Source organism: Staurois parvus, unplaced genomic scaffold (genome assembly GCF_062004578.1).
Source record: "Staurois parvus isolate SC_StPar_1 unplaced genomic scaffold, SC_StPar_1.0 ptg000198l, whole genome shotgun sequence".
NCBI lineage: Eukaryota > Metazoa > Chordata > Amphibia > Anura > Ranidae > Staurois > Staurois parvus.
The window spans coordinates 9887023-9912441 of NW_028317994.1; positions in this window are offsets into that span (position 1 = coordinate 9887023).

Below are 25419 nucleotides of genomic sequence, written 5' to 3' on the forward strand. Positions count from 1 at the left end.
CTGCCTGCAGACCCCTACAACCGCTGGGTTGTGGGGGAAGAGGCCCTTGTCCCCATCGGCATGGGGACACTGGCCTGTGTTTTCCCCCCTCCCCTTTCCTGACCTGCCAGGCCTGTGCTTAGGTCAAGGGTCTGGTACAAATTTAGAGGGAACCGCATGCTTTCCCCCCCATTTTGGGGGGGGGGTGAGGTTTCTCTTAAAAGTCCCACCAGTCCTAAAGGGCCTGGTATGGCTTTTAGGTGAAATCCCCTGCACTTTACAAAAAAAGTATTACTGTGGGGTCCCTCCTAACCTTCCTACCAGGCCTAAAGGGTAGTTTAAGGGAACCCCACAGGCATGCATTTAATGAAAAATTACTGCCCCTTTAAAATGATACTTTTTAAAAAAAAAAATTCTTTCACTGATTCATGTCCCACAGGGCAGTACCTGAGTCCTCTTACCCCTTTTATGGCCAATAACTTGCATATAAGCTATCAAAATGGGCACTTTTTAATTTAAGTTGGAGTCCCATGGACTTGCACTGAGTTCAAAGTTTGCAGTCAAACATTTGAATGGGGTGTTCGGCTCATCACTAGAGATGAATAAATTCCTATGGCAAGGTAAAAAAAAAACCTCTCTTAGGCAAATGGTTGGCTTAAAGGACCCAAGTAATGGGAGGGTTGGGCTTGCCCATCTTCTGTAAATATTATTTAGCAGCCCGTTTGGCACAGTTGGCTCAATGGCATACTCCATCTGCTCATATAACTTGGCTATGGTTTGAATCTAATTCGATGAAGCCCTGTTACCTCCTGGGCCTTCTATAGCCATGATTTATTAGGCCTAGAGATATAGCCTCTTTAAATTCTGTAGCTTTCCAGTCTCTTTATCTGTGGTTCCTTTTCAAGGAAAAATTATATCTGATTCCCTCATCCCCTCGTTTGGCCTCATTCTTGGTTGACCCATCCTCCCAAGCAGCCTTTACAGCCAAAACAGGCTTTGCCAGATGGATAGAGCACATTATAGTGACGTGGGTGTCATTGTTACAGAAACCCCCTTTAGCTCAATTTCTTCCACATACCTTTAACCTTCCCCACTCAGAATTATTTAGATACCTGCAAATTAGACATATTTACTCCTCAACTTATGGCCCAAACCCAAGTGCCTTTGCCCAGTATTTGAGCAGATGTGCTGCTCCACCTCTAGAGACAAGGGTATTATTTCTAAGCTTTATTGGCTTTTAAACAAACAAGGCCTCCCAGTCAGATCCTCTGTAATGATCAGCTGGGAAAGTGAGGCTAGACATAAATTTTCTATGGAGGATTGGCTTGAGATGCTCTCCAATATGCATAAGTGCACTCGTTCGATGGCCATAAAGGAAACAGTATTAAAACTACATACTGGCTGGTATTTTACAAAAACCAAACTGCATACTTGTTTCTACTGTTTCCAGAGACCTGCTTCAGGGGTTGCTTTGAGAGGGGCATGTATTCCACATATTTTGAATCTGTAGAGGTCTTGGACCTCTCTGGAAACAAGCCTCCACCAAAGATGCTCAGATTACTGGGACTAAACTGATCCTTACCTATTTAATGTGCCTTTTTTCTGCTGAGCTTCCAGAAGTGTCACCTCCCTATCAGAGACTGGAAAATACATTATTTAGTGCAATTCACTGGGCTGTTGCTCTGAATTGGCAGTTCCATGTTCCCAGGTATTACAACGCAGGGAAGCAATGAAATTAATGGAAAGGATTTATCACACCATTAGTTTAATTTAGAAATGTCCTGTGAAGAACACATTTAGCCTGTTATCACTGTAGTGCATGTGGACAAGCACAGGCTGCAAAGAGCCTGCAGGACATCAACAGCCACTTGTAACAATGAGGCTGTTAATTATCATGTAACAAAGAATAAAACAGGTAAAACCCCTTCCCACCCCCTACTTCCCCTCTTCCAGTTTCTCTAAGATACATATCATTTTGCTACCTAATTTTTTTTCAGGATCTACATCTACTTTAATAGAACTGCCAGTGCCTACTAGCTCTACACTAATCTGTCCCTATGCAGTTTTTTAGCAGCACTTCCTAAGCTTTTCCTAACACAGATAAAGCACCTTGTCAGTATGGCTGCTATGATCTCACTTTTTTATAGTCAGTGGGTCAAATTATCCAAAAACACCTTACTGGCTGTTCTGCTTGCAGCAGGGAAAATCATAATGTCATATTAAATTTGGACACTAGATGGAGCCTGTAATAAATGTACTGGTTTACAGAAACTAGAGACTGTTTAACCTTAATAAAAAACTCTTTCATTCTAAGAAAAGGAAACAGGTGCATCCTGGGAGCTCAGACTCCATTTTAAGAACTGATGGAATTAAACTAATTATTTATTGTGGTTTCTGTATGCTTCATACATTGATTGTATGTCTTTCTTGTTTACTTGTTTTTCCTATTAGCTTCACCCACTGTGTTTTGTTATTAGAGCTTCAAGATTATATTCAGTCTAGCTTATTGCAGAATAGGAGGGTTTAGCTGCATGTCAAATTAAACACAGGGAAACATGTAGTGAGGACAGAACACTGGCACTTTTAATTCATCAGACGGGCGGTGGTTCTCTTGTTCTGGGAGGACATCATATGACATCCTCCCACTCTTAACCACACGTGCGCGACCCTGGGGGCATGCAGCGTGGTGCTCGGTGGTGTGATGTGTCCCTGAGACACAGCAGATCACTAATCAGCAGAAAGAGCCGATAACATCGCCTCTGTCATGTGATCACCTGTGTCCAATCACAGCTGATCACATGTAAATAAAGAAATGCCAGTTATAGGCATTCCTCCCCTCACGAGCTGTCATGCTGACAGCATGTGAGGAGAGGAGAGCCAGTAATCGGCATTCCTCAAAGGGGACATCCTCAAAGGGGCTACACTGATTACACTGTTCAACAGGTAAAACGTTTTGGGCATAAAATTAGCTAATCTTACATAATTTTGGGGTGCTGAAAACAAAAATGACCCTAAAAAATGTTGATTGGCTCTAGTTTCTATGATATATTCACCCATCTAATGACGTAAGCCATTCAAAATTATGATGCAACTTCAGCTGCATATTGCGCAATTGATACTGGTGACCAATAGAAAATTGCATGTATACTGAGATGATGCAATATTAGCCTTTAATTGCATCACTTCACTGCATAAAAGCTGCAGTATCTGTAGCTGATTGTAGTTCGACAGCGTCTTTACATTTCGTTTTATGCTTATATAGGCTACTCAGTAATGCCTCAAACTTGTGTGAATAAAGCAGATAATTTCTGCTATATCTGCGGTGAAATAACTTTTATCTCACAAAAAAGGAGGATAACAGGAATGATTAAGAAAGCCTACAACTTGTATTTTGGCTGCAAGATAGGAGACCAGGACAAGAGCTGGGCACCACATATATGCTGCAATTCTTGTGGGACGGCACTGGAGCAATGGTTGAATGGAAAAAAGGCATCTATGCCTTTCGCTGTGCCAATGATTTGGAGAGAGCCAACAGATCATGTTAGTAATTGTTACATTTGTATGGTGCCTCCAACAAAAGGGCTAAATAAGAAGAAAAAGTTATCTGTGCACTATCCAAATATTCCATCGGCAATACGTCCAGTTCCTCATGGAGAGGGGCTACCAATTCCTATAGCACCAGAATCCTTCGTGGTTGAGTCAAGTGAGGAAGAACCTGAAGCGTGTAGTCATCAACCGTCAACCTCACATGACCCAGACTTTCTTCCATCCACACCCACTGAACCACACCTCATTACACAAGTGGAATTGAGCGACCTTATCAGAGACCTGGATCTTCCGAAGAACAAGGCAGAGCTTTTGGGGTCAAGACTACAACAGTGGAATCTCCTAGCAAGTGATGTTCGTACGTCTTTCTACCGTCATCGTCAGAAAGATCTGATCCCATTCTTCGTCCAGGAAGGTGATATTGCTGTATGTAACAATGTTCATGGTTTAATCTCAGCCATCGGCGTATGCTATGATCCCGATGAGTGGAGGCTGTTCATTGATGCTTCAAAGGCGAGTCTTAAAGCTGTTTTGCTCCATAATGGCAATCAGCTGCCGTCAGTTCCAGTTGCTTACGCAGTTTCAATGAAAGAAACGTATGAAAACTTGAAAGAGCTTTTAAGGTGCATCAACTATGATGAACATCAATGGTCGATTTGTGGTGACCTGAAGGTGATTGCTATCCTACTTGGACTTCAAGGTGGATATACTAAGTACTGCTGCTTCCTCTGTGAGTGGGACAGTCGTGCGAGAGAAATGCACTATGCCAAAAGAGACTGGCCATTACGCCAGTCATTGCAGCCTGGAGAAAAAAATGTTAACTATCCAGCACTTGTAGACAGCAATAAGATCTTATTACCTCCATTACACATCAAGTTGGGATTAATGAAAAACTTTGTTAAGGCAATGGACAAGAATAAAGCAGGTTTCAAGTACCTGATTAGCAAATTTCCAGCACTTAGTGCTGCAAAAATAAATGAAGGAGTCTTTGTTGGGCCACAGATTCGTAAACTTATTCATGATGATGAGTTTCTTTCTCTGTTGCGTGGAAAGGAAAAGGCTGCCTGAACAACATTTGTATCAGTGACATCAAATTTTCTTGGAAACAATAAAACACCAGACTACAAGAAAGTGGTAGAAAAACTCATCCAGACTTACAGAAATCTGGGTTGCAACATGTCTCTAAAAATTCATTTTCTACATTCGCATCTGGATTTTTTCCCACCAAACTGTGGAGCAGTGAGTGATGAACACGGAGAGCGCTTCCATCAAGACATTGCAGCTATGGAAAGAAGATATCAAGGTAAATGGAGCCCATCAATGCTTGCTGACTATTGCTGGACAGTTGTAAGAGATAGCCCTTTCCTCGAATACAAGAGAAAAGCCAAGAGAAGCAAAACCGACACAAACTGAAGACAAAACTAGTGAGAATCCTAAGTATTAAAATGATTCAACTTAGCTTATGGCTATAATTTTTCTTGGTGATCCTATGCAATATATTATGCCATTTAGGCTTTGTTATGTAGTCAATATCACTTGCTTTATATTTGTGGAAAGACATCTATCTATATAATTATTGTGCATTATGTAGTCATTACGCCTATAGTAGAAAACTTTCCGTTTACAGAAAAACTAGAGCCATTTGACAAATTTCATTGTTATATTTGAACTCAGAATGTGAAATTCATTAAGAAATGGATCCTTTTGTTTCCAAAACTGGAAAAAAATAAAAATTTGTTGAACAGTGTTGTCAGTGTAGCCCCATCAGTGCCACCTGTCAGTGCCCATCAATGCCATCTGTCAGTGCCTAAAAGTGCACAGCAATGCCACATATCAGTGCCTACCAGTGCACATCAATGCCACATATCAGTGCCCATCTGAGCTTCCTTTCAGTGCCAACTATCAGTGCCAGTCATTGCCACCTATCAGTGCCAGTCAGTGCCACCTATGAGTGCTGTCAATCAGTTCCACCTGTCAGTGCCAGTCAGGGCCGCCTATCATTGCCCGTCAGCGCCGCCTATCAGTGCCAGTCAGTGCTGCATAACAGTGCCAGTCAGTGCCGCCTATCAGTGCTAGTCAGTGCTTCCTATCAGTTTCACCTATCAGTGCCAGTCAGTGCTGCCTATCAGTGCCTGTCAGTGCCACATATCATTGCCCGTCAGTGCCGCCTATCAGTGCCCATCAGCGCTGCCTATCAGTGCCAGTCAGTTGCACCTAACAGTTCCAGTCAGTGCCGCCTAATAGTGCCAGTCAGTGCCGCCTATCAGTGCTAGTCAGTGCTGCCTATCAGTGCCGCCTTTCAGTGCCCATCAGTGATGTCTGTCAATGCCCACCAGTGATGCCTGTCAATGCCCATCAGTGCCACCTACCAGTGCCTCCTCATCAGTGCCACCTATCAGCGCCCATCAGTGCAGCCTATCAGGGCCCATCACTGCAGCCTCATTAGTGCAGATCAGTGAAGGAGAAAAATTACTCATTTAAAAAATTTTGTAACAGAAACTAAGAAAAAACTTTTTTTTCACAATTTTCAGTTGTTTTTGGTTTGGTTAGCAAAAAAATAAAAAAACCCAGAGGTGATTAAATACCATCAAAAGAAAGCTCTATCTGTCAAAAAATGTCATATGGGTACAGTGTTGCATGGCGGTGCAATTGTCATTTAAAGTGTGACAGCACTGAAAGCTGAAAATTGGCCTGGGCAGGAAGGGGGTGAAAGTACCCAGTAGACAAGTGGTTAAACAGAACTATGTCTAGCAAATTCCCATGTAGCGCCACCCTCAGAAATGTCAAATTGTTTTGTGATTTCTCTGCACATCTGAAGATGACACAGCTTGCTCATCTAGACTCACAGACACACTTTGAGGTATTTCAAATTTATTAGACCAAGCATAGCCTAAAAGGGGAGAGGATTAGCAAGTGTAATTATACAAACTATCAATAGGACAATAACATTATTCACTGGAGACACTCCATAGACGAATAATGCAAAGTGGTCTCCTTAAAAATGACAGCTGTACTTCTGCATTAATGAATATTCAGTTTACCCTGTCCACACTGCAGAAGGATAATACAGCATCAACAAAGAAATAAGATCTGCAACTGTTATCAGCTACAGTCCAGGTTACACCCACATTATTTTCTCAGGACCACAGATCTTGATCACGCAGGGTTTGCCTTGAACCAAAGGTATTGATGAATTTTTAGCTATGACCCTGGAATTTGTATTTGCTTCGATTAGCACAGCTGATTAAGAAGAATGTCTGCATTTCATTTTCATTTAACCTCTCTGACAGGTTAAAGTAAACACTGGTTTAATTATTAAAGTGTTACTAAACCCACAACAGTAAAATCAGTCTGTAGATGCATTATAGCATGCGTGTTATACTCACTGTGGAACTTGAGGGGTTAATCCTCTGCATTGTGTAAAAAAGATTGTTTGATCTTGTCTTCTTTGATCCTCCCCTTCTTCCAGGATCCCCATTTCATCTTGATAGAACAGAGCCTCGGAGACACTCTGCACGTGCTCAGTTTGGTATGTACTGCTAGAAAGTTTTTTCTTTTTCTTGGGAGGGTGCATGTGGTCAGCACAGGGCCAATCAGCACTGTCCAGATAGAGGGTCAGGGGTTATGCAATCTCATAAGGCAGTGGGAGGGGAATGAAAACTCCTTCTACAAGCTTTAACCAGTGCTCAGCTGGACACTGATAGAAGTCACAAGACTGCTCTAACTGCTAATTAGAAAAGGTATTTAGCAGTTTCCATTTACTAAAATAATTGAATTTCCATGTTCTGTGTACTGTTGGAGACAGATATAGTAAATGCAGGGTCCGGGGTTTAGTAACACATTAAGCACATCTAACTAAAATATAAAAGTATGCAATTGCAAAAATTGTTCATTTACAAGGTGGAAACAAATCTGGTTATACTGTTAAATGGTTTTTATAACCCCCTGTGATTTTACATCTTGTAAGAAAGATTTTTTTATGTTGAAGCTCATTTCAAAGGAACATTTTATAATAATAGTAATAATAATAACAACAACAATAACAACAACAGTTGCTCAGTCTAGGGTCTTGGTTTCTTTTATTTTAGGCATAAATACTGTTTTTTGTTTATTGCCATATTTGTGCTGCTATGTTAAAGTTTATATCAACTGAAAATGTTCTTATAGTTATTTACTATATGCCAGCAATCCTTCACAAAGATCAGTAACTTGGAAAAGAAATCTCTATAGCCAGGTCTGAAAATTTCATTAAGGTTCAAGCTCCCATCTAAACATTGCACTTAAAAATAACACACAGTATTGCTGTTCTGGGATAGAATTTTGGCAGAAACAAATTTCCTCTTCTGCTTTCAAGAAACCTTTGTTTTAAAAGGAAACAGTAAACTGTTATAATTACATTTTGGAAACAAAAATCATAAACATTTTAAGCATATGGCATGATTTTATTACATTGCATTTGTCAGTTATATGCAAGAAATATTTCTATTCAAATAAGAAAGTTGTATTTAACCCAGGACACATAGTGAACTGCATGTGAGAGCAAACAGTAATATATTTAGTATTTTCAGTGTCTTCTTGCTGTAGCAGATCGTTTATCTGCACCAGGCGCAAGCTCAGAACATTCATAAATTGTGACAAGGTGCTTTTTCTGTAAATGTGCTTACCACTGCATTTCCAAAGTTCTCTTTCATTGTTAATTTTAGAAATGCTTATCAGAAAAAAGATATATATACATATACGTGTGAAAGACCAATGTGATCATATTAAAGCATGGAGAATTATAGCTTTAGATTATTGATCTTTGTTGTTGAAAAAAAAAATAGATTTTAGGAAATATCTTTACTTATATGTCATAATATAAATAAGTCATAAATGTGGCTTATTCAAGTTATAGCAGAACTCCAAAAACACTATTGTTAAAAAAAAGCAGAGCAATGAAAAATATCCCTTTAAAAGAGAACATTAAAAAGAAGTCTATAGGGGTGTGGCCCAGCTATGGCGAGTGAGTAAGCAAAGGTCAGAGCTCCATGAAAACCTCGCTCACAAGAGAACCATGAGAGAGGCAGGAGGAGCCCATACCATGGCAACTGATATCCACAGTGGGATCGGGAACCAGAGGTGGTGGAACCTTTCATGCATGAAGAATTCCCGACCCCTCCTGTGGGAACTCAGGCTCAAAGTCCCTATGACAAGCCTGGGTTCACACAGGAGCTGTGCAGGAAACCACATACAATTTGGATAGGCATCACACAGCATTCCTGTTCAAATAACATGCAATTCTAAGCCATTCATTCTGTATGGACTCAAGTCACACCCCAAAGGTATCAGTACTCGGTATCAGCCAGTACTTGACCGAAAGTATTAGTGTTCATACTCACCGGTAAAAAAACAGTATTGGTACATCCCTTATTTTATGGAATAATAATGAATTGAGGAAACCAATGCACATGACCTAAAAGCTACCATCATGGGCATCTTTAACCTGCTATGAGGACACAGAGACTCTAATTAGATTATCATTGACAGAGTCCATAGAGTCACTGCAACATCTTCATCTGTCCCTAAAAGTCCAGGAGATTTACTCTGTAGCGTACACTGGATCTGACCCAATTTCCCAGATCTTAAGGCAGGACACACTCTCTCATAGGGAACTTCTTGAGGGAGATGGTCCAAGTCCTTAAACAACAGGGAGCAATGACACTTCCCAATAGATAACAGACCCTACTGAGTTGTCCTTTCCTTTGACACTCACACCTTGAAATTCTTTGTTCTGGTTACAGCTCTTCTATACTAACCAGGGGCAGACTGACCATTTGGAAACTGGGGCACGGGGGCAGTAGGGGGCCCCATGAGATGCCCCTGGTACCTTTTTCATAGGCTTTTTTGAGTTTTGGCAAGGACACAGGGGCCCCATGATCCCCTATTGCCCGGGGGCCCCATGAGCTGTCAGTCCACCCCTGATAATAACTTTGCAGTTCATCAATGTCCAGGGATTATAATGGATAGATGAGTTATTCAGGCTCCACCTGGAAATAAAACACCCCGCCTTGACACCCTCAGTTGACAAGAACCATACTTTGCAGTCAAGTGCAGAGGGCTCAACTAGTCCCTAGATTTCTGTTCACTATTGGGAACCCAAACTCTGCTAATTTCTTCTTTATGGCACATCTTAAATGTAGTTCAGTGACAACAGACCTTGGAAATAATGCGGGTGATTTACTAAAACTGAAACATACAAAATCTAGTGCAGCTCTGCATAGAAACAAGTTGGCTTCCAGGTTTTATTGTCAAAGTTTAATTGAACAAACTGAAGTTAGAAGCTGATTGGCTACCATGCAGATTTTGAATGCTCCAGTTTAATAAATCTCCCCCAGTATGTCTTAATCAAAACCTTAAGGGAGAGCTAAGTGAACTTTCAAGCTTATTGTAAAGACCTATGTTGAACAGGGCTAAGAGACTACTGTGTGTACATGAATGACCTACAGGGGAGGCTGTTTCCAGGGGAGGTTATAACAGTGATACTACATTTTGTTCCCATTCATTTATTTTGTTCTGATATAGGTTCCTCTATTGATCATAATGTTTTTGGCTGGATAGTGCTGTTTATGATCAATGTATTGCTGTCTGGTCAGGCATTAACAAATTGGGCTCTGACCTTCTGCTGGCTGGCGAGATATCTTCCCCACATCAGGCTGTGTTCCTCTACCGGTCCTACTGAATATTGGGACCACAGGGGCATACACAGCTGTAAAGTCTGTAAACACATTTATTTTTCCTTTACCCTCTAGATACCTCTCCATTCTCCATTATTCTTTGACTGCTACTGTTTTTCTTCCAACTCTATGTCCCTCCATACATACTTCTTGCCCATCCCTTCCTCCCCTCTCACATGACCACCTCCATGGTGCATCCAAAGCCCAAATCCAAGTCCCCAATCAAGACTGCATCATGGAATGTCCAAAGCTTGAACATTCCAGAAAAAATATCTAGAGTTCTGGGTGACATGTGGCGATGCCCATGTTCATTTCTTACAGGAAACACATTTCTAGTCAGTGAAAATCCATAAACTTCTTAATCATAGAAAAATTACCATCTATCATTGTTCTACATTGAGTTTCAAATCAAGAGGAGTGAGTATTGTTATATTTATATACACCAATTAGTCTCTCTTGGATCAAATCTCAGATGAGCACCATTAATGGTGTTTTTGAAAAGTAAATGTGGTCAAGGTCTTCATGCCAAATACCAACCAGGTTCCAGCTCTTGAAACCTGCCTGACAAGGCTGGAGAGATTTGCGGTGGGAAGCCTGATTTTGGGAAGCAACCTAAATGTTACTTTAGACTCTCAAATTCATATGTCCAAGGGATTGTCCCACTGACCTACTCTTTCCTTAAAAGATTCACATGAATTCTACAGTCTTACAGATAGCTAGATATTTGGTGTATGTTCATATAGACTCTGCACCCACTGCTTTGTCCCTCATCAAAATATGCTTCTTTGGGCTATCTTTTTGTCTACCAAAGAGATCTTCAGAAGGTCAACTCTGCAGCCATAGTACCAGTTTCCATGTCTTTAGCTTTGGGTGATATCCCCCCAATGCATAGTTGTGGTGGTTGAATGACTCCATCCTCCAAGAAACGGATATGGAAGCACTTATAGAGACAAAACTTGAAAGTGTTTTTTCAGAAAATGACTTTTCTGAAAACCCATCCTTGATCACATGGGAAGCACATGAGTGTGTACTATGGAGCCTACTAACTGAGCAGAGAGCAAGATTAAAGAAGAAGAGATTCACACAGATCTCCTTGATCTTAGACCAAATATGCTATTTAGAAACCATACATAAACTACAATTAGTACAGCAGTTGCCACAGAACCTCAATTACTAGGCACCCACTTAAATGGCATTCTCAGACAAAAACTCAAGGCCCAAGAAGTTAAAAGGCACATCATTTGGTTTGAGTTTAGCAATAAGAGGTCACCTTCTAGCATGGGAATTTTGTGATGAAAAACTGAGGTCCTATTCACTCTCAATAGAGACTAATCAGGGAGTCAGAATCAAAAAAATCGCAATTGTAGCTCAGACCTTCTTGGCATACTACAGGGAGCTACACAATATACCCACTACAGGACACAAATGACCCATTAAGATAAACATGATACAATTATGCAGTATCTGCAAGTCTCAGACACACCCAACTGAAACTAGAAGTTAGCAAATCTTTGGAAAAATCTGTTACAGAGGAGGAATTTAAGCTGATGGGCTTAGCAAATCTGTATTTTCAGTGCTAGCACCTAGGTGCTGTGCAGCAGACGCTTGAGGGTATAGTTGGAACCCTTATCCCACCCTTATCTTTGCCCCTACTTTATACAGAAAAAAATTTGAAAGATGTAGAAAAATATGTAGAAGTATAAAACTCCAGATACTGAATCTCTTGATCTACTGGTCATTTTAGCATGTAGTTTCACCCAATGTAACTTAAGCCTTACTTAAACCACTTGCTGACTAACTGCAGAACATATACTGTGGCTGAATGGAACCTGCAGGTAAAATCACATACATGTACATCATTTCGCCTGCTCTGATTCAGGGGCACCTCCTCCACAGCCACTGTGTCTACCATGGTACACAGTGGAATGCAGGTCCTAGTTCATGCTATGCAATCACATGATAACAGTGTCAACAAAGTTGTTATTTATGAATTCATTCATAACAGCTGTGTTTCCTAGGCTGTGATTGGCCCACAGCTGTCACATGGTAACTGGGCCAATCACAGTACCCTGTACCATGTTATTAGCTGTATTCAATAACAAATCACTAGTGATCACAGCTTCATGAATGGTTAACCCATTCATGACAGTTGAAAACTTTGCTGTTACAATGATCTTCCTTGTAACAGCAAACAAATTATTAAAAAAAAACAAAAAACAAAATCCTTGATCACTCCCTCAAAAATTTTGTTATGTTTTTTTTTTTTTTTTTTTTTTTTTTACATACTGTCACCAGCTGTACTGTGTTGGTGACAATATGTAAAATACCCATTTTATTCAATTTCTTCATTTTCAAAAAAATTGTGACACAAAATTACAACTTCAAAAAACTTGCCAAAAATGTTCTAGCATTTTATGGCCATCAGAAATGAGATAGGCCACTATATCCAGTATATAGGCTAGTATATCACAATTGATCAATTTCAGATACACTATATTACCAACAGTATTGGGCACCCCCCCAAATTATTGGTTCAGGTGATTATTGTTACTGTTAGTGGTATTATAACAAAGTGGAAGCAACTGGGAACAACAGCAACTCAGCAACAAAGTAGTAGGCCACGTAAAATGACAGAGCGGGGTCAGTGCATTCTGAAGTGCACAGTGCGCAGAAGTCGCCAATTGTTTGCAGAGTCAATAGCTAAAGACCTCCAAACTTCACGTGACCTTCAGATTAGCACAACAAGAGTGCGTACAAAGCTTCATGGAACGGGTTTCCATGGCCGAGAAGCTGCATCTAAGCCTTACATCAACAAGTGCAATGCAAAGCATCGGATGCAGTGATGTAAAGCACACCACCACTGGACTCTAGAGCAGTGGAGACGTGTTCTCTGGAGTGATGAATCATGATTCTCTGTCTGGCAATGTGATGGATGTGTCTGGGTTTGGCAGTTGCCAGGAGAACAGTACTTGCCTGACTGCAGTGTGCCAAGTGTAAAGTTTGGTAGAGGGGGGATTACGATGCGGTTTGTTTTTCAGGGGTTGGACTTGGCCCCTTAGTTCCAGTGAAGGGAACTCTAAAGGTGTCAGTATACCAAGACATTATGGACAATTTAATGCTCCCAACTTTGTGGGAACAGTGTGGGGATTGCCCCTTCTTGTTCCAACTTGACTGACCAGTGCACAAAGCAAGGTCCATAAAGACATGGATGAGCGAGTCTGGAGTGGAGGAAATTGACTGACCTGTACAGAGTCCTGACCTCAATAGAACACCTTTGGGATGAATTAGAGCAGAGACTGCGAGTCAGGTCTTCTTGTCTGACATCAGTGCCTGGCCTCACAAATGCGCTTCTGGAAGAATGGTCAAACATTCCCATAGGCACACTCCTAAACCTTGTGGACAGCCTTCCCAGAAGAGTTGAAGTTGTTATAACTGCAAAGAGTGGGCCAATTCAATATTGAACCCTACAGAATAAGATTGGGATGCCATTAAAGTTCATGTGCATGTAAAGGCAGGTGTCCCAATACTTTTGGCACTATAGTGTATATATACCATAGTTTTTAGACACTATAACTTTTACGCAAACCAATAAATATATACTTATTGAGATTTTTTTTTTTTACCAAAGACATGTAGCAGAATACATTTTGGCCTAAATGTATAACAAAATTTGATTTTATTGAATATGAAGTACAGAATATATATTTTTTTCCCAAAATATTCAGTCTTTTATAAAATTAAAAAACCCAGTGTTGATCAAATACAACCTAAAGAAATCTCTATGTGAACAAAATGGAAAAAACGTCATTTGTGTACAGTAACCGTGCAATTGCCAGTTAAAGTAGCGCAGTGCTGAATAGCAAACAATTAGCTGGTCATGAGGGGGTAAAATCTTCCAGAGCTCAACTGGCTAAATCTGTCTAGATGCAGAGATCCGTTTAGAAACAATGGTTGATAAATACTAAGTAAAAATAGTAATGAAAAAAATAATACAAAAGCACCAATTGATTATTCTTAAAAAATGAACACCTTTTGTAATGTGCTTTTTCCATTATTAAAAAAAAAAATTCCTTTTCAATCATGAATCTGGGTAACTTTTCAACAATGATTATCACGTAAAGTAATGCTGATTAGCCCTACAAAATCTGCTATAGGGTTTTTCTTAAAGCATTAGAAAAGTCTTCTTATGGGTATTCGTGCTATGGGTTTGTACCTACAGGTAAGCGTTTAATAAGGCTTACCTGTAGGTAATGTCAATATCTTCTAAACCTATGCCATTTAGGAGATATTCACTGTGGATGCATCTGGTGACATCACCAGGCATGCATGGTAGCTCTGCATTCAGGGCACACTGAGTGTGTTGTCAATGCATAAAGCACTGTGCTGTGAAGGTGACTCCAGTGCACAAGCGTGGGGGTGTTCTCATCTTGCTCCAGCCATTCAAATGGCTGGAGAGCATGAACCCAAAATGAGGAATGGGTGATGGCAGAAACCCTGGCAGCAATGCTAGCTTACTGCTGAAGGTCTCCGTTTGAAAAGTAAGTCTGCCATAATGTGTCAGTATGCGGTGCATACAAGCATATTATGCCATTAACCTGCAGGGGCCAGCTAATTTTTTTTAAAGAGTTTATTATTGCTTTATGACTGTTTTGCTGAATACTTTTGGCCCAGTGGAAGATAAAGAAATTTATTACACCTTTTTACTATGTAATGCCCTCCAGTGTAGATAGTTTTTTTGTGTATAGTTAGAGGCTTGCGAAAAGCCTGGCTATAGGTCAGCCTGGGTTTGAGTCAGCAAGGTTACTTTAGGTTAGAGCTGGAGGGCCCTACAGGTCAGTCCTCTGGCACCTCATCCTGCTTTTTTTTAACAAGTTTTTTAACCCCTAATAAAACAACAAAAACCAAGGTCATGGACTGTTTACTGACTTTGGATGCAAGAGTGGAAAACACATGTTGCCTGGCTAAGCAGAGCTCAGGGGGACCCAAAACTCAGTGACTTCTGCGGGGGTAGCGCTACAACTAAAAACAGCAATGAGGAGAGGAATAGATAGGAAGAAAAACAAACTTAGCTATTATTTAGAGCTATTTTATATTGTGAAATGGTCTTAAAAGTTAAATACCTTATATTTGAATTTGTTGCACAGTCAGATGTTTGCTTATCTTATGATAGAGGAGAAAAAATTTAGTGGTGGTTCAGCATATCACAAAATCATAAATGTTCTGCTGAAATAACACTTATGATCTGCAATGATTGGTGTGTAAATAATATGAATTTAATTTTTATGAACAAATATTACCATTCATTATGTCATCCAGGTTGTGACAGTTCCCTGTTCTTCTGTACCTACATTTAAATTAAATTAAAATGATGCATTTTCCAGTCTACTTATATGTTCTGAAGTTATATAGTTTTCCTTAAAATATAGCAACATCTGTGGACCTGTCTTATCTCATATACCTTACCTATACAATCAATCCTATGTACAGCTGCTCTAGTAATTTATCTTGCTTCTGCGCTTCTTCTGCCTACTACTGTGTTCAAATGTTCTTTCAGTTCCTTATGGAGTTTCACACAATGTTCTAACTTATGAACAGTTCTTTTAACATATTCATTTCCTCTTCCTGTATTACTGTTCTAACTGTGCATCAAAGAAATTCAAGATATAAAATGATATCAGGTAGCTTCAATATAAAAAAGAGAAAAACTACAGATATTTTTAAGTCAAAACTTTTTATTAACTTTTTTTTTCTTTTTTACAAATTAAAAAAAACACAAGATAATAGGTTATATAATCCACAATCTGCTTGATAAATGCATGTACTGTTTCGGAAGCGCACCTATACTTTTATTAATTTCTAAATGAATAGTAACCTATTTCTGGGCATCATTAATGGTTGTGGACAATCTGGAATGATGTCCTAAATGTGTGTTGCTTGTTTGGATTATATAACATGTTATCTTGTGGTTTTTTTTTATTATTTGTAAAATAGAGAGAAACAGAAGTTAATAAAAAGTTTTGACTTAAAAAATATCTGATATAAACATGTACTGTTTTGGAAGTGCACTAATTTCTTTTTTAATTTAGATTTCTATCTTGTATTCAGATAGCTAGTGTCCATCATCCACATTTATAATTTTATCACAAAGTGTAGAAATAATTTTTGATTTCACATTCATTTAGAAATGTTAATAAAGTCAGTTCAAAGTATAACTGCACTACATTTGAATTGGGAATGAATAAACCTGTCTCGGTGTGTTGATTCAGGCAGCATTCAGTGAACCCTGTGAGAAGTCCACAGACCCTGGACATAGCACTGTACCCCATTGATGTTTTGGAGAGGCAGAACTAACTATGTTATGCCCAGGGGCGGACTGACCATTTGGAAACTCGGGCACTGCCAGGGGGCCCTGGGTCAGTAGGGGGCCCCATGAGATGCCCCTGGTACTGTTTTCATTTGCTTTTTTGAGTTTGGGCAAGGACACAGGGGCCCCATGATCTCCTATTGCCCGTGGGCCCCATGAGTTGTCAGTCCGCCCCTGCTTATGCCTTTTGTCCAATGCAAAAAAATACTGTTCAGCAGACTCTTGGGATGCCTAAACACTGCACATGTTGTTGTGGATGAAAGTAATGTAGTCCTTTAAAAGTGATAGTAAATAAAAAAGGGGAGGAGAAACTTGCAAGAGATTTTCCTTAAAATTCCATTCAGGCCTTTAATCAGGCCTGCAGAAAAGAAGGCATGCAGAAAGGGAGGACTGTGATTGTGCAGCCTCCCTCCTGAACCAAACCAGGCCACATGCCTTTCAAGATTGAGTGGTACCTTGTATAGGGACAAGGGACTCTTCCCCACATTCCCCACATCCTATCTCCCAAAACGTTTGTGGTGATTTGTGGGGGATACTCCTTTATAATAAGGGGTCTCCCAGATACCAGCTTCCTCCCTACATTAGTACTCCTTATTATTCAATCTTTGTTACTGCTCAAATATAAACAAACAGCTGGGAATCCTGGCTAATTAAATTTATCACAATGTCCTTGACCATATATGCCCTGTCATTTAGGGGTGGTAGTGAGACAAAGAGGCATCTTGGGGTGGTGGGTTATCTTAGAAGAAGGGACACATCAGGAAGTGGGTCTTCATGATTGATGATCAGTCTGCATTGCTGGGTGACATATTAATGTTGGATTCACATTGAGGGACATTATTTATATTTTTGGCTATTAAAGGACTTTTTCATTATGTGGGTTTCTTTATTTACTTTTTCACTTTTTGAGGATTACGAGTAAAAAATGTAATAATGTATACCTTTACTCATTCCTTTTGGATGTGGTGGATATCTGGGAGTCCCTTATTATAAAGTCTGTTCCCATACACTCCCATATCTCTACTGGGGCATCAGACATGGGAAAGAAGTTCTTGTGCATTGGCACAAGGTGCCTTGCAGGGGGGGGGGGGCTTTGCTGCCTCCCTTGCAAAGTACGCTACCAGTGTACCAATGTTGAACAGCATGTGGCCTGGTGTGTTTGAGGAAGATGGAGAGGGCAGCACACGTTTGCACCCCTCTTACAAAGAACCTTGTCCTAATATTGAGGGACAAGGGTATCACATACCTGGTAGAGACTGAACAGATGAGCAGGCTTTTCTTGCACCTTCCACCCAACACTCCTGAAGGTGGTGACAGATAGTGAGGGCACAGAAAGTACTGAATCTGATGTGTGTACCAAAGAGCAGGGATCCAGCTCAGGAAACAGTCAGGTCACCAACCTCGGTCAGAAACAGCTGAGTAGCACTAGCATAGTACTATATCAGGAAGTGAAAACAGAGTCCAGGAAACATGCCACCGTCAGTAACACTCAGGCTAAAAAGTACAAGGCATAAAGCAATAAGAAGACTTTATAAAGCAGGAAGAGGTCACAATAAAGAGGAAAAATTCCATAGGCTGATTAGGAGGCAAGCTGAGTCATGCACAAAAAAGCAGAGTCATCAGTTTGCAGGTAATCAGGAAGAAGCTGATGGCCACTCAGCAACTTTTCTCTGCAGTGCTCCAGTTTAAATAGGCCACTGAGCATCAATAGAAGTGCTAAGAGTGCAAGCTAATGCACCCTATGCACAGAGCTATGGGCAGAAGCATGCACACACTCATAAATCACCACTGGTTTTCCGATACTGGAGTGAATCTGACCTTCTTTACAAAGGGCCTCCCAAAAAGGATGCCAGGGTTGTGGGAAGATATTTATAATGGAATATGGGAGGTCCCTTTATAATAAAGGGACCCCCAATATCCATTCTATTTCTAGGGAATTAGTACAGGAGTATAATAATACTGCTCATTACTCATTCCCTAGAAAAATAAAAAGTAAATAAAGACACCCACACCATTAAAAAGTCCTTTAGCCTTTAGGCAAAAGAAACAAAACAATGTAAACAATGCCAATCACGATGAGCTTCTGCTTGCTGGTGTTTCTCTGCTGCCATGATAGCCCACAGTCCAACAATGTTGCCAAACTGCACTGCTGCCTCTAAATAATAGAATCCCAGGTGATGCTGTAATGTAAACAGCAGTGCCAGGGATCCTTAGTGACATCATTGATCAAATATTGTCATGAAAAGATTTGCTCAATTACATCATCCAGAAACCCCAGCTGTTCGCTTACATACAGCAGCTGGGGATTTGCGCAGACCGACCGGCCAATCTTTGCAAATAGTTCTTTTATATTCAAATGGTTTTTATTGAAAGAAAAAAATTTTTCAACATACAAAAGGGTAAATATATTAACATATTAACATGAAACTTGAGGGGTTCACTCGAAGGATTATAATGCATGAATAGAGGAGTAGGAGTGGAAGATCCCCACCAATAGGCCAGGGATACTTTAGGTTCCAATTGTATACATGAGAGGTATGCTCATTGTCATGTGAACCAGTCTAGAGAACGAAAGATTATGAATAGGGAGGAGGGGGGAAGTAGAAAATGGGGAGGGAAAGGAAAAGAAGAGAGAGGGCACCATCGGATGACGAGTTACGTGTAATAGAATGGGTAGAATTAGTAATCATTTTACAGAACAGTTTGGGTTTTTAAGCCATCTAGACCATTGGGTATTAAATTTGTGAGAGGTGGAGTTTTGTAAGGCAATCCTTCTTTCCATTTCACATTGAAGATTGAGATCGGAAAAAAGGCGAGACAAAGGGGGAGTAGTAGTAGAGCGCCATAGTCTGGTAATATTGGTTTTTGCTGCTGCTAAAGTATGTATAACAATGGTGCGTGAATTTGCAGGAAAGTTATCTACGCCAACATGCAGGAGAGCTAAGGCGGGGTTTGGTGTTACCAACATACCTGTAATTGAGGAAATTATTTGAAAAACTTTGTTCCAATAAGACTTAATTGACTTACAATTCCAGAGTATATGTAATAGTGTACCAGACTCTCCGCAATGTCTCCAGCAGGCTCGCGAGTGTTGTGGATAAAATATTGATAATTTAGTGGGAGTTAGGTACCATTCATGTAATATTTTTAAATATGTTTCCCAGTGGGAGGAACATTTCGAGGCCTTGTACGTAATGGTAAATGTTTTTTCCCACATGCTTGGGGATATCGATTGTTGGAAATTTTTCTCCCAGTTGGTTAAGGAGGAAGTATATGTTGTAAATTGCCTTTCGGTTATAAGTGTATAAAAGACAGAGATTCCTTTTTTTGGGTATTTGGTTCTATAAAAGAAGTGATGAGCAGTTGCAGGAATTTCTGTTGTGTGCGGGATACTTGTTTTGTGGAGTGCATGGGCTATACGCATATATGTAAATTGTTCATTGCCAGGAAGGTGAAATTTGCTTTGAATGGTGTAGAAGGAATCCAATTTGCTTGAGGTGAATATGTCTTGAATGTGAAGTATGCCAAGGGCCGTCCACTTTGTTAGATTTAGATGAGGTATGATGTAATGCAAGGACGAAAGTGGGATAGGGGTTTGAACATTGTTTTTCCCAAATTTATTGTTGTCAACAAAATCGTGCCATGCCGTTAAGGAGGCCTGTATGCATGGGTGTTTGTGAAGCGCTTGAATCTGAGCCGCTCGAGGTAGACATAGTATGTTCGTTATCGCGTATGGAAGGTACACAGATGTTTCCAAGGTGGTCCATATTTTTTCCTGGGAGGGGTGCCACCAGAAGAAGAGCTGATCTAATAGAACAGCTTGGTAGTAGGATTTCATATGTGGGAGGCCCGCTCCACCTCTAGAGGTTGGACGTATTAGGAGATTTGTGGTGCATCTGGGTTTTTTTGAGTTCCATAGGAATTTGTTTAATATGGCCTGGAGTTTAGTGAAGAAAGAGCATGGGACTGGGATGGGGAGTGTTCGGAAAATGTATAGTATTTTAGGAAGTATACACATTTTTAGAGTTGCTATTCTACCTAATGTCGATAGAGTAGAGGGGCGAAAGCTCTTGAGATCCTGTGGGATAGTTTCAAGTAGCGATCTGTAATTAGTTGGGTAAAGGTGGTTAGTCGTAGGGGTGAGTCTAATCCCCAAGTAAGGAATGCTGTGTTTTTCCCAGGTAAAAGGGAACTGTTTAGAGAGTAAGTCCTGGGTAATAGAGGGCGTATATAAATTTAAAATTGATGATTTGGATTCATTAAGTTTGTAATATGAGACCGCTGAGTAACTTTGAATGTGCGTACGAATCGTCTGGAGTGGTTTATATGGATTTGTAATCATCAGTATAATGTCGTCTGCGAAGAGACTGATTTTGTGTTCAGTGGTGAGGTATTTGACTCCCGTGAAGCTTGGGTCATTTCTAAGGTTAGTCGCTAGTGGTTCTATAAGTAAGGCAAAAATTATAGGGGAGAGGGGGCAACCTTGTCTGGTTCCATTGGATATACTAAAGGGCTGTGAGAGCGTGCCATTAGTGAAGACTCTAGCAGAAGGTTTAGAGTAAAGGGCGAGGATCGCCGACAAGATCCAATCCGCAATGCCAAACTTTTGTAATGTAAGTGTCATAAATTTCCAATGAATTCGGTAGAAAGCCTTTTCCGCGTCTAGTGATAAAAAAAGGGAGGGACGTTTGTCAGTTTCAAGGTGGTGAAGTAGAGATATAATTCGCCTGGTGGCGTCAGGAGCTTGTCTACCAGGTATAAAACCCACTTGGTCTGGATGGATCAATGTAGGTAGGTATGGGAGTAATCTTTGAGCAATTATCTTGGCATATATTTTTATGTCTGTATTAAGTAGCGAGATCGGTCTGTAATTTTGAGCGAGTTGGGGGTCTTTGCCCGGTTTTGGGATGGTTGTGATTAGAGATGAGCGAATCGAACATGACAAAGTGGAATTCGTTCCAAAGATTTGGAAAAATTCTATTCGCGACGAATCCGAAGATTAGCAAAATTCGGATGCACGAATCGAATTTTCCCAAAAATGGCGGCGACATGTGTGGCGACGGAGAAAATGGACAGAGAAGATGGGGCGGGGATCTCTGGGAAGGCGTGCAGACAAGGCGCGCTGACCCATAATGCATTCATGACATGTGATCGCATTAGCCAATCAGCAGCCAGCCAGCACTGTGTAATGGTGGAGCTATAAATCGTGGCCATCTTAGAATTCTCCATTAGCCTCCGGTCATTCAAGAGAGACAGACCTGTGTGTATTAAGGGACAGAGTTAGGGCCACAGAGACTTTAGGGCCACAGAATCGTTACTCAGGGACACAGAATCGTTACTCAGGGACACAGAATCGTTACTCAGGGACACAGAATCGTTACTTAGGGCCACAGCTATCAAAGAATCGAAAATTTAAAGTGACATACACCCTTTTTTTTTTTGGTGGCTGTCGTGCACAGTTGGTGCTGCAGTTTGCCGATTGTGCAAAATAAACTGACTTTCTGCTTCACAACCACTATTGTACATTCAAAGAGTTAAATTCATTTACACGCCGGCTGGCGGTAATATTTTTTGGGTGATTAGTGCATTCCAGTGACACAAACGTACAGTTTCCAGCCAACGGCAAGCTACAATTGACCGATTGTGTACAATAAACTGACTTTCTGCTTCACAACCACTATTGTACGTTCAAAGAGTTAGATCCATTTACACGCCGGGTGGCGGTAATATTTTTTGGGTGATTAGTGCATTCCAGTGACATAAACGTACAGTTTCCAGCCAACGGCAAGCTGCAATTGACCGATTGTGCTAAATAAACTGACTTTCTGCTTCACAACCACTATTGTACGTTCAAAGAGTTAAATCCATTTACACGCCGGCTGGCAGTAATATTTTTTGGGTGATTAGTGCATTCCAGTGACCTAAACGTACAGTTTCCAGCCAACGGCAAGCTGCAATTGACCGATTGTGTACAATAAACTGACTTTCTGCTTCACAACCACTATTGTACGTTCAAAGAGTTAAATCCATATACACGCCGGGTGGCGGTAATATTTTTTGGGTGATTAGTGCATTCCAGTGACATAAACGTACAGTTTACAGCCAACGGCAAGCTGCAATTGACCGATTGTGCTAAATAAACTGACTTTCTGCTTCACAACCACTATTGTACGTTCAAAGAGTTAAATCTGGTTTTATTTTTGGGGTGCTTATTGAATTAAAGAGTATGTCAGACAACACGCAGAGGAGTGGCAGAGGAGGAAATGTTTCAGGAGCGAGCAGAAGTGGCAGCAGAGGAAGGGGTCAAGGCAGCACTAGTCGCAGCCAGAGGCCAGTGCTCCCGGTGTCATCCAGCGGTCGTGTCTCCACCGACAACCCTGCCGTCATCGATTGGTTGACTTGGTCGTCTTCCTCTTCCCAGGTCACCTCTGACACCTACAGCCAACGGTCGGTGGGTACGTCAGACACAACCGTTAGTTGGCATGGCCCGGGAGCAAGCCCACTGAAATCACGTGTCCTCGACCTGCCCCTGTCCTTTGGTGTTCCCTCACCAAGCGAAGTATCGCATGCTGTGGGCTCAGCCCCACTGTACAGTGAGGAAGAGCTAACAGAGGGCGGTCAGGAACGGGGGGAGACATCCGCCTCTTCAGCAGCCAGGCGAAGAAGTACTGGCGAGAAGAGTGGCTCGGTAGCCGGTCTAGAGACAGGTCTGTCTCCTGACCCACACGCAGCCGAGGGGGCTAGTAGTGAGGCGGAGACCCTAATTGATGATGATGAGGCTGATCGCACTTGGCAGCCTCGTCGTCATCAGGCTATTGCTTCCGCATCATCAGGAGAAGAGGGTGCCAGCTTGCCAGCAAGCAAAACAGTCGGTGGGTTGCCCAGGAGGCAGCAGGGTCGCAGCAGTGTCAGTGGAGCCAAACGGCCACGGAGTAGAGCACCAGCTCCACTGCAGCCTACCACCACGGCCAGTAGTGGTGCCGGTGTGCACGGAGGAAGTAGCAGTCAGCCAGTGAGGAGTAGCGGGGGCAAAGTTTCCTACTCGGCGGTGTGGCAATTTTTCGTCAAGCCGCCCGAGGAAGTAAACGTAGCCGTATGTCGACTATGTGGCCAGAAAGTCAAGCGTGGCCAGGGGGCCAATGTTGGGACTACAGCGTTGCGTCAGCATATGCAGCGTCGCCATTCGGTGGCCTGGGAAAACCGTGATAAAGATAAGGCGGTTCTGCCTGCCCCAGCCCCCGCTCCATCACCCGCTCTGTTACTTGCTCCGTCACCCGACGTCAATCGCCCTCTATCTGCCAGTCAAGGCTCCAACACCTCTGCTGAGGGGAGTTGTCGCTCGTTGGCATCTTCCGCTCGTTCAGATGCTCCTTCTCCTGCTACTCCTCTTCACGGATTCCGTCAGCAGTCTTTCTTGGAATCCGTTTCCAAGAGACAACAGTTTGCGAGCACGCACCCGACGGTGCAGAAGCTGAACGTCCTCCTGTCCAAGTTGCTGGTGCTGCAGTCCCTCCCTTTCCAAGTGGTGGACTCAGCACCTTTCCGAGAAATGATGGCTTGTGCCGAGCCGCGGTGGAGAGTTCCAAGCCGGCATTTCTTCGCCAAAAAGGCAGTGCCAGCCCTGCATTCACATGTAGAAGAGATGGTGGGCCAGTCTTTGAGCATGTCGGTCTCTGCCAAAGTGCACGGCAGCGCCGACATGTGGAGCTGTAACTACGGTCAGGGACAGTACATGTCATTTACGGCCCACTGGGTGAACGTGGTGCCGGCACAGCCGCACCAGCAACTTGGACAGGTCACGTCGCTTTTGCCTCCACGTTTGCACGTCCTTGGTCCACAAAAGATGTCCGCCTCTACCACCTCTTCTTCCGCCGTGTCCTCAGCCGCCACCCCCGTGCCAAGTCCCATTACCCGACCGGCATATCACATGTGCAGGGCGCAACGGTGTCACGCTGTGCTGCACCTGGTATGCCTTGGCGAACGTAGTCACACAGGGGAGGAACTTCTCAGTGTAATGAACAGAGAAATCGACAGATGGCTGTCTCCGCGCAAACTCAAAATCGGAACCATGTTGACCGACAACGGAAAGAACATGGTGTCTGCTCTGCGTCAAGGAAGGTTGTGCCATGCGCCATGCATGGCTCACATGTTCAATCTGGTTGTCAAGCGGTTCCTAAAATCCACCATCCCACTGCAAGACATCCTTAAAATGTCACGTAAACTTTGCATGCATTTCAGCCATTCCTACACCGCAAAGCACACCCTCCTTGAGCTGCAGCGGCAGAACGGAATTCCACAGCATCGCCTGATCTGCGACGTTGCAACAAGGTGGAATTCAACCCTACATATGTTAGACCGCCTTTACGAACAGCGAAAGGCCATCACAGATTTCCTGATGTTACAAGCGGATAAAGGTACTCCCCTGTGTAACTTAGATGTCAGCAATTGGCAGCTCATGCGTGACACCTGCCGCTTGCTCAGGCCCTTTGAGGAGGCCACGCTATTCGTGAGTCGGCAGGACTATGGGATGAACGACGTCATTCCTCTGTTGCACGTCCTGGAACAAATGCTGTTAACAATGGCTGGTCAGGGTGCGGTAGACGTGGCGAACAGATCTCAACGCCACATGACCCCTGTGGGGGCAGGACAGGAAGAAGAGGAGGAGGTAGAGGAGGACATTGGTGCTCAGGAATTATTGAGTGAAATGGGTGGTTTTTCCACTCAGCGGACAGGAGTGGAGGAGCAGGAGCATCTGGTAGAGGAGGAGGAGGAGACAGAGGACCCAGACGCACCGTGGCAGTATGCTGTGGAGATGGA